The sequence below is a fragment of the Nuphar pumila genome, chromosome 9 (assembly GCF_984573655.1).
Source record: "Nuphar pumila chromosome 9, dmNupPumi1.hap1.1, whole genome shotgun sequence".
NCBI classification, from domain to species: domain Eukaryota; kingdom Viridiplantae; phylum Streptophyta; class Magnoliopsida; order Nymphaeales; family Nymphaeaceae; genus Nuphar; species Nuphar pumila.
The window spans coordinates 106,768,670-106,779,091 of NC_143257.1; the positions used below are offsets into that span (position 1 = coordinate 106,768,670).

Below are 10,422 nucleotides of genomic sequence, written 5' to 3' on the forward strand. Positions count from 1 at the left end.
AAGTTGCATACAAAGACAATGGCAAGACACTTCTAATATATGTATATATATATATATGTGTTTTTAACTTAAGGACGCAGTTTTGTGTATCCTTGTTCATTTAAATTTATGTCATTTACTTTGCTGCCGCACTGTTACGTGCATAGGCTACTGCTTACACAATTTACTTAGCCGATGTACGATTTTGTACATCATACACTACTTACATAATTTATTTAGCCGATGTACGATTTCGTACATCATGCATATCATATGCAGTTTGTTTAGCTCGATATGTGGTTTCGTACATCGAGTCTGTCTTTATATCATTTACTTTGCCATCGTGTTGTTACGTGTACAGGATACTGCTTACACAATTTACTTAGCCGATGTACGGTTTCATACATCATGCACTGCTTACGCAATTTATTTAGCTGATGTACGGTTGCATACATCATGCATTTTTTAAACAATTTATTTAGCTGGATGTGTGGTTTCACACATTGAGTCTTGCTTTATGTTTTTTAAATTGCCACCGCGCTGTAATGTGCATAGGCTTATGTTTTGATATATATGTATTACACACACACACACATATATATATAGCTTTGTAAGGTATGCAGTTTTGCGTACTTCTGCCTACCTTACATTACGCTGTTTTTAAAGACGCAGATTTGTGCATGCTTGCCAAGTCTTTAAAGAAAAAGAGAATTTCATGCGAGATTCTAATATTTGTAATATTTATTATTTTGAAAAGCGAAAATGAATATCTGACAGCTGCTGATTCGCAACCAAGTCTTTCACTAAATTCTGCGTAGCCCTAAGTGGTACATACAATCCGTTTTGATATCAAAAAATGACTTGGATACTCTCAACATAAAACACGAGACTTTGAGATTTCTAAATAGTGTTGGGGTTTCTTTTTGAGAAATTGATACCTCTTTCATCATAGCAGTACTATCAGACATGCACGACATGTTAGTACTACGATGATTGGATGAGAGGTTTATGGTAATCTCATAGTGTGCAAATGCAAAATGATAAAAAAAATCACATAAATAGTGATAATCGAAACTTTAAAATTCTAAATTAAAGTTAGAGTTTCTTTATGAAAAACCGATACTTCTTTCATCGTAGTGGTACTATCAGACATGCGGGCATGTTAGTACTACAATGATTGGATAAGAGATTTATGGTAACCATGTAACATGCAAATGCATAATGATAAAACATAAATCACATAAATAGTGATTATCACCTTCACATGCAAGATGTTCGAGATGATTTGAAAGACCATAGCGTGCAGAATGGGTTGTCAGTTAAAATATAACCTGATATACCCATTTGTATCTTTGGTTCCGTCAAGGGAAATGATGGGATAGTACAAAAACTTTGATAGACAGGTTTTTAACAACTACACTCCTCGAGCAAATAACTTGGTGTTTTCAATTATCAAAGTTAGAAAACTGGACTACCAAAAATTATCCTAGGTGGTAGGTCCTAATGACTTCTGTAGAAGTATGGATACATCCCTTTGAACGAGCGGCCTCTGAGAAATTCTCTCTCAGTCATTAGCCATTTCCTTAGGAGCAGACTCAACTAGTTGTTCAGGATATCAAAATACATAGCATAACAAACCCCCAGGCAGTATGAGTTATTACTACGTTTCTCCTATGTGTAGCCTCATGACAGTTAATATCAAAACAAAGGTATTATGTTCATTTTACCTATTTTGACTTGCACGTAGGAAAATGAACAACTTATATGTTAGTCTTGTTCTGAATTTTAATATCTATACACCTATCAGGTTTTCATCAATCTGACCCATTTATGGGTACAAGTGATGATTAAGTCAAAATGACAAGTGATGGAGCAATGATGTGATGATTTCAAGACGAGACTCTTTTCTTATCGTTTCACTCCTAAGAATATTTTTTGTAATTTGGTATAAGGGTTTCTTTAAAATTTTACTTTTCGTATAAACTTTAAAACCTCGCTTTGAATCTATTTGATTTCAATGAATTTATGAAGTTACAATTTTGTTGTGTAAATGAAGGTTCGCCTGTAATGCGCCTAAAGTCTGTTGACTTGTCATTTCGAACACTATTTTCACATAACTGCTATTTTAAACTCTGAAAAATAAATGATTACAAAACTTTCAAACTTTTCATAAAAAGTTACAAGTCCCAAATTTTTTTAGGGCATTACAAAGAAGAGGGCACACAGAGCAAAATTGGAGAAGATGCATGAGGAAAATGGAAGGTCCAAGGGTAGAAATTGAGAAGTCTCACTTCTTTTTGATAACCCTAACGTTGTATACTCTAAAACGTTGATCTTATATGATCAACGGTTCATCAACACATTACCTTACCAGATTCAGTTCAGGCAAGCTCACGCTTAAGTAAGATTAAATGAGCTTGTGCATAGGTACGAGCTCGGCTGGTTCGTACGATCGAGTCTGTACCTTATGTATAGCTAGGCTCGATTCATTTAAGACTCGGTCACACATGATTCATGTTTAGACCGAGCCGAGTTCGGGCTAACTCAACTCGTTGTACACCCCTAGGGCAAGACTGCCATTCAAACATATTCTAATACACTAGATACAAACATGTTTATATCTAATTATACATAGGATTATGAGGTCTGTTCTTGTCTTTCCTCGTGCTTTGTTAGGCCCACAGGTTTGGCTGTTAGGAGTGGGTCAAAACCCGTTGTGGCAGATTACAGGTCAATCCTGGTTGGGGAACGCACCCTAAGCAAGACTTGACTTTATAGAGGTGTAAGAGAATGGACATGGTCCTATGCTTTATTTAATCCATAAAAGGAGATTGGACCCGGTCCTAAGCTTAGCAAGACCTCATTCCTTTACCTAGAGCCTTAAAAAACAAACACAAACCTGGACCCTCTTGAAAGGTCCATAACAGGCCAACCCGGGTCTTGAGCCCATGGTAAGCGATCATGCCAAACCTTTAGATGGCTGGATCGAGTTGGTACATGTCCAAACCTGGTAACAGATATCCGAATCCAATTTTCAGTTACAATACAAAAAATGTCCAAATCAGAATCCAATAAAGATGCAAACACAGTTACGGCATCTTGCATATAGTTTTGGATCCATCAATGGGGTCTCTCAGCCAAAGTTGGGCTCTTGTTCCGCATCCCACAATGCCAGATTTGGTCGGCTGAGACATAGGAACCATATCCAACCTGTTTTCACGGGTCCAGACTCCAGAGTCTTCTGGATGTATCCGTCACCAATATCATCAAAATCAAATGTGGCCGAATCGGATCCGATTCATTCGATTCGATTTTGATTCACACCGATTAGGGTGCTTTTACGAAAAATTGATGGATTGGAAAACCATTTTCACAACATTGATATATCACCGTTAAGATCCTTTTTTTTATTTTGCAAGGAAAATTCTTGTGATAATTAGAATTTTTTTGGGTAAATAAAACACGAATAAGGTAAAATCTGTTACTTCTGTAGCTCTTTATTCTAAAAAAATATAGGTAACATTTGAAATTAGTGATAATGTGACTGGTTTTTAACGATACAAGTATTTTCACGTTAAAATAGAGAGGAAAACAAAGCACCCACGGATTCCTTCTCCTTTCGGTCATTGACCTTTTTGTGTGAGCACGTCTCAACCGCCAGCGAAGCACCACGCAAACAAAGGACACGTGTGTCCATCTGATTGGACATCTGGCAAAAGATATAAAGAAGCAATTCTGGGCCGTCAGATTTGATGCCCAACAATGGGTTCTGGACCGTCGATCGCAGGCCACCGACTCCCTGGTTTTCTATAAATTCTGCCTTGGGGGATAACCTACCTTACCTTGGTTTTTTGTCTTCGTGGGTGAGGGTTTGTGAGGCCGTCACTTCTTCTCCGTTCTATCCTTCGTGGGAGGTTTTGATGGCGATCTCATCTTCTCCTTTCTATGTAAGATTGTTGTTATTATTGGTGTCTCTGTTGTTGTTTCTTTTAGATCTTTGATTGTGTTTTTTTTTTCTTATTAGGGCATTCTTGGTTTTGGTTTTTTCTTTTTGTTTCTGTCTATATTTCGTCTACAATTTTCTTGTTTCATGATTTTTCCTTTTATTTTTTTGGGGGGTTTCTTTGGTTTTTGTTTTTCGTTTTTGGTCGGTGTTCACTTGAGATTAAGCTTTTCCCCTTTTGGATGTTTTCATAAATAGCTTTCTTGCTGTTCGTGTTTATTTTGAATACCAAGTTTTTGTGTTTTGTGACAAGTTTTCATAAATATGGATAGAAAGTACCATTTTTCTTAAAGAAGGATTAACCTGTTTTTCTCTAATCTATCTTTTTTGCTCTAGCACTACCACCGCAATTATTTATTATTTTTAAAATATGCTTCTATTCATGTTTGTAAACCATGTATTTGGTTTAGATAATTTTCCTTCTTTTCATTGTCTGTTGTTTATCTTCCTGTTCAAAGAGTGAGACGAGAAGGGACTTTTCGTTTTTGGTTTATTGTACCTGTATCATTTGGCCGAGACTGGTTGAAATGGCGCTTTCGCTATTTCGCCAATTCTATTTCCTTTTAAATTTTAAGATTCTATCTTCTTCAGGTTTCTTGTTGATTGGGTTGGGTCCAACTATTTGCAGGTTCTTTTGTTGCTGCTTTTCAAGCCAAAAGCAGGAGTTCAGAGAGATTTTGTGGTGTTTTCAAGAGGCGATGAGTGAGAAATGCTAAGATTGCTAAAAGTGTGACCATGCTCATGATTTTATGCTTTGAAGATCGCTCACGTCCTTGGTTTTGGTTTCCCATGGAAGGGCGGGTGAGCGGGTGCTGGGATTCTCCCAAGTGTTGGTGTTTCCCTTTTACTACGTGCTTGATTTTGAGGATGGTTCTGGGGGGTTTTCCTTTTTGATGATTTGGGTGTGATGGTTGTGTTGTCATAGTCAGAAAAATGTTGGTTGTTTTCTTATGGTTGGATATGGATTGGCGATGATGTGGAAGGGGGTAGAATGGGATTGTTAGGGGAGGGATGCCCTGTAAGGGGCTAATGGTTGTGCTGAAGCGGCTGTGCCTTAGCGGGTGCGCTTGCGGGCCAGTCAAAAAGCTTAATAAATAATTTTTTGGTTTTAGGGAGGGTTTCCCTGGGCTGATTTGCCCGGGCCCTCCCGGTGTCGGTGTCTTTGCTTTTCTTGCCTTCCCCTCCATTTTCCCTATTCGATCCTCAACGAATTTGTGCGTGCATAAAAGCGATTGATGATGGTGGACTCATCACACAGTCCCCCTTAACATGGTGCATCAGGTATGAAAAGTTAAATGATTTTATTAGGATATTCTGTTAGCATCAATTTAAATGGTTCGCTAAAAAGGAAATGCAGGATATTCGTTTTTGCTTGGTTCATGGGCCTTATATGCAAAAAGATCCTTGATTGACAATTAAATTCTCTAGCATTATATTAGTCGCTCAACTTTGCTACAAATCTGAAAAACATATGGAATTACATCTTGCAGATCGTGCATTCTTTTTGCGTTGAAAACGTTTATAGATTGCAGATTTGTTGATTTTCTTTCCTTTGTGGAGTATAGCATGCTACAATCCACGAATCTACTAATTTGATCGTACTGCTGTTCTACATTTCTGCCATTATGGTATTTCTGTTACTGTATGATTATAAATAACGTTGTTTTGAAAGTCATAGTGGGCTTAGTTTGAGACTGATTTCATAGGGATGCAATTTCCAGTCTCCTCATGTACTCATCGATGGTCTTTATCAATGTTTTTTGGTCTGTATCCATAGATGTATGCGTCTGTCCTAAGGGAAGTTTCAAGATGCCTATGTTATGTCGGTTGTTGCCAACTGAAGTTGCCTTGGTGTTGATTTGGGTGTGATGGTGTTGTCAGTCAAAAAATGTTGGGAGTTTTCTAATGGCTGTATATGGATTGGGGATAATGTGTAATGTGGCTAGAATGGGTTTGTTAGGGGAGGGATTCCATGTTGGGCCGTTAATGGTTTTGCTGAAGCTGGCGTGCAAGGCTAAGCAAAAAGCTGAATAAAAATTGTCACTTTTTTGGTTTGGGGGTTTGGCAGGGCTGTTTTGCCTGCAGCCCCTCCCTGTGTCGGAGTCTTGCCTTTCTTGCCTTCCACTCCATTTTTTTCCCTTTTCGGTCCTCAACCAACTTATGCGCTCAAAAAAGTGATTGATGATGGTGGACTCATTACACAATTCTCCTTAACATGGTGCTTCAGGTATGAAAAGTTAACTGATTTGTTAGGATATTCTGGTAGCACTAGTAGCATCAATTTAAATGCTTGGCCAAAAAGGAAATGCAGGATACTTGTGTTTGCTTGGTTCATAGACCTTATGCAAAAAGATCCTTGAGATTGGCAATTAAATTCTCTAGCATTATATTAGTGGCTCAACTTTGGTACAAATATGCAACACATGGAATTACATATTGCAGACCGTGCATTTTTTTTTGAGTTTTTATAGATTATAAGTTTGATTTTCTTTGTGGAAAGTGTGAATCTTTTGATGAGTGGCATGCTGCAATGCATGGATCTACTAATTTGATTGTACTGCTGTTATACATTTCTGCCATTATGGTATTGTGCTGGTACTGTATCATTTGTTTTGAAAGTCATAGTGGGTTTAGTTTGAGGCTGATTTCATAGTGATGTAATTTCCAGTCTTCTCATGTATCTCTAAACCCATAGATTGCATCGATGGTCTGTATCCGTAGATGTATGCGTCTGTCTGAAGGGAAGTTTCAAGTTGCGTATGTTACGTGGGCTGTTGCCAACTGAAGTTGCTTGGTGTTGCGGTGGGTTAAGTAAATTGCTGTACTCTCTGTTGCTGTGAATGAACCGGCGAGTGGTACAAAGAACATGTTGGTGAGCAAGTTGCTGCTATCACGGGGAAGATGCAATTCGTGGAGTTAGTTGCTGCAGAATTCTGTGGTCTCAACATGCAAATCCTGGAGGAAGTTGCTGCAGAGGAATTGTTTCCATTGCTGGTAATAATTTTCCGTGAAGCAGAATTGTTTTCTTTAGGAAGGTTGTCCAGGGCATCTCTTCCCTGGACTCTTGTGTTCTGTCCTGTTAGTGTCTGTTTTTCTTCATTATGGTCCAAGCATATGCATGATTCCATTTAATTTCATTATCTAGCTTATATCCGCAGAAACTTGATATATCAAAGGTCATCAGAAAGGGATAAGTTATGTTCCACAATTCTTTGGAGTGATTAGTTGCTTTGTGTATTCTTTTTACTGCCTTGTTTTTTTGTGTATTGCTATTGCTGTTGGGCTTGTTGGCAAGATATTGGTGTCTGCGGCCTAGTATGGTGTGATGCTGCCTGGCGGTCTCCTTTGAGACGACGTGCTGATGCTGGTGCAACTTTGGAGCTTGGCAACTGTGCTTGTGGCCGAGTCCTTTGTATTATCTATGTTGTGGTTTTTTTCTTCTACTTGTGTATTTATCATTGATCTTCTCATCTTCGATCGGACAATAATTTAGTACGTAGACGTTGATTTTGCGGTGCATCAAGTTGTTTTGCAGAAACCGTCAGAGCTACGAGCCATTTCCTTGCTGTAATATATTAATCGATGGTATGTTTTTCTTATTTTTACCATATGCAGTCCTGTCATTTGAATTGCGGTCATTTTTTAGGATTCATATGGATCTTTAGCTCAAACTTGGTAGAGCACTTCAGTCTGTTTTCATGGGTTCCTCTCCTTTGCACAAAAAAATGGAGTTTTGCCATCTTTCTAAAGCGTAAAAAATGTTCTGCCATTTTACATACCAAAAAAAAAAAAAAAAGTGGGCTTCCGCCTATACTAAATCCTTTTTTACCTGATATTTGGTAGTTGTTGCTGGAAGCACAACCCCCAAATCACAGCCTTGAAAATAATTTTGGAAAGGCTGTAGAATATTTTTTGAGCCTTGTGACCGAGTCGGGCAATTGACGTTGATCACTGGTTAGATGGGCCATCGCATTTGAAAAAGCTCAATCTTGCGAGAGCTAGCCATTTTTTATTTTATAGTCTAGCTGGGGTTACTCAGACCCCTACCAGATATCCATGTGTCAGCTTGTCACTTAACCCGCTTACCATATGTGATACCATCACCGGTGGTCTGTGAAAGCTAGCCATGAGTCACAGCCTTTGTGACAACTTTCTCTAGCTTAAAAAGTGGTTGACATTGTGAAACTAAATTCACAATTACTACGTGCCCCATGTTTACCAATTAAAACTCGAGAAAGTGCTGTTCTTGTGGTTTGCATTTGCATGATCTTGGTAAAATCTAATTTGGTTCAACTGAGGTGAACCCCATGTTGTCGGTGTCGTCAGCATCGTTGAGGTGTTCGGCCGTAGAAAGTGATTTGATTATTTTTCAAATTAAGTAAAAAATGTTACAAAATGATTTTCAATATTTTACAATATTTTTAAAACATGCTTTGGCTTCTGGTTAAAAGTTGGCTTGATTCATTTCGATTCAATTTAGAATCGGGTATCGGCTGGTGGCGATTATGAACACCATTAGGTGAACTTGCCAAGTCGATCCGGCGATTCAGATTGCATAAAAAAACAGGTCTTTTTTTGCCTGAACAAACGGTCACAGTGATTCTTAAGTGATCCATGAACAAATATTTTTTGAACCATTTGTTTTTCTGGTTTCGAAGTTGGTGGTCTTACGGGGCAGATTTTCTGTTCTGTTTCCTAAAGGTGTAATACCGAGTATTGTGCAGGAGACGGTATCATGCATGCAGTATTTGAGATGATGGTGGTTCGAATCCACCAAGATCTGTCTTAACATTTTAAAAGCGCTATGCTGTAATAGAAAATGGCCATACTTTTGGTAATGATATTAAACGAGAAATGTACATGGTTTATTACGTTTTTAAAGCTCTGCACACTTTGGCTATTCTATAATCTTTCTTGCTTCATTCTCCACAAAAATGATAGGCCTCTCACAACTCTTTCATTATTTTATTGATATGACTCGGTATTTTTCAATTTTATGCCTAATCTGTCAACAAAACTCTCTCTCTCTCTATATATATATATCTCTTTGACACACATTCCTCAACCGTCGCATAATGTGCTCAAACGGTTTAAAAAAGAGGGCTTGCCCAATTTGGAATCATTAGCTCAATTCAGATTCATTATGTTTTTTAGGACTATATCAGATGAAGTTCTCATATATATTGTGCTAAGACTTGAAATAATTATATTTTTTGAACTCAATCAAGTTTTATTGGCATTTTGTGCTTGCTCCCTTCACCCCGTGAGGTTTGTTGCTCAATTTTTTGATATGTAGGTTGGGAGGCTGTTCTGTCTTGCCTTAGTTTTATACAGTTGTGGGATACTCCCAAACCCTTCAATTTTTTTTATCTTTTGAGGGACCGAGTGAAATCTTATTGAGAAATGGTGATGAGGAAACATCAGAAGAGAGGTACAAGAAATAGGAATATAGAAAGACATGAGTACATTATCGACCTGTTCTTGTAAAGCCGCTCCAACTGAGATCTTGTTGCTGTCGTTTGAAAGAAGCAAAGTGGAATACATCCTTTGGATTCTGTAAAGGATGGAACTAAGTTTGGAATTCGTCCAAGAAAATTCATTCAGTTTTTTTTTTTAAAGGCAAGCTGGGGTTATGCAGACCCCTGCCATAAGCTCACCCTGTTAAGAAGGCTCTTTATTCCTCACAAAGTCCCTCCAAGGTGGGTCGACTTAAGGCTCAAGAGTTCTATGGCTGGGCTATGCATTCTTTGTTGCAGTGCCAAGTCGAATTGAAAACCTTTTCCCATGGTCATGAGAAGATATCCTGAGTTTTATACGCATCAACATGACACCTCTCCCTTTTTATGGGACCTCGTGGCAAGATTCAATTGAACTCCGTGATGACTTTATATGCCTCCTCTACATGTTCATTATGTAATCTGTTGAATTCTAACTCTTTAGTTATCCACTCTTAATGCTTTCTGTTATAATCAACCTCATGCTATAATTACAAAAACATAAATCTTGCTCACTCTGTATTTGAAATAACATGAGGTACTTATCTTGGCTCATGCACAAGAGGGTATGAAAAAGACATCATATCATAAAAGGATACAAAATTGCCTAATGATAAATAATAAAAACCTTATAAGAATTCTTAAGACATTCTGGTTTAGTTATCATGTTTATGGGAGTGAAGGCATTTTAATGATCTCTAGTCACGTCACTCTGAGGTTAGGAGACCAAGGTTATCAATGAGTTTAAGTGATAGATCCGTAACTAATGCATTCTCTACTAAACATTTATCAATGAAGATTTTTTTTTGGACTCAAACCACTCGCTTTAGATCCTGAACAATTAGACCTTTGGGGAGCTTAACACAAATAGCATAATGAACATTTGAAGTATTCTTTTTTGTTGCACTTTATACCCCTGAGAAAATTATAATCAAGATAAACAAA

The 10,422-nt window shown here is 37.8% G+C and overlaps 1 long non-coding RNA gene across 1 annotated transcript; it reads left to right on the forward strand.

Moving 5' to 3' along the window:
- The first annotated feature begins 3,819 nt into the window (after nt 1-3,819).
- Nucleotides 3,820-6,539, forward strand: LOC149828803 (uncharacterized). The gene is made up of 2 exons (XR_016434345.1): nt 3,820-3,926; nt 4,611-6,539. It is a non-coding gene; the product is annotated as an uncharacterized LOC149828803 (long non-coding RNA).
- Nucleotides 6,540-10,422: the final 3,883 nt, after the last annotated feature.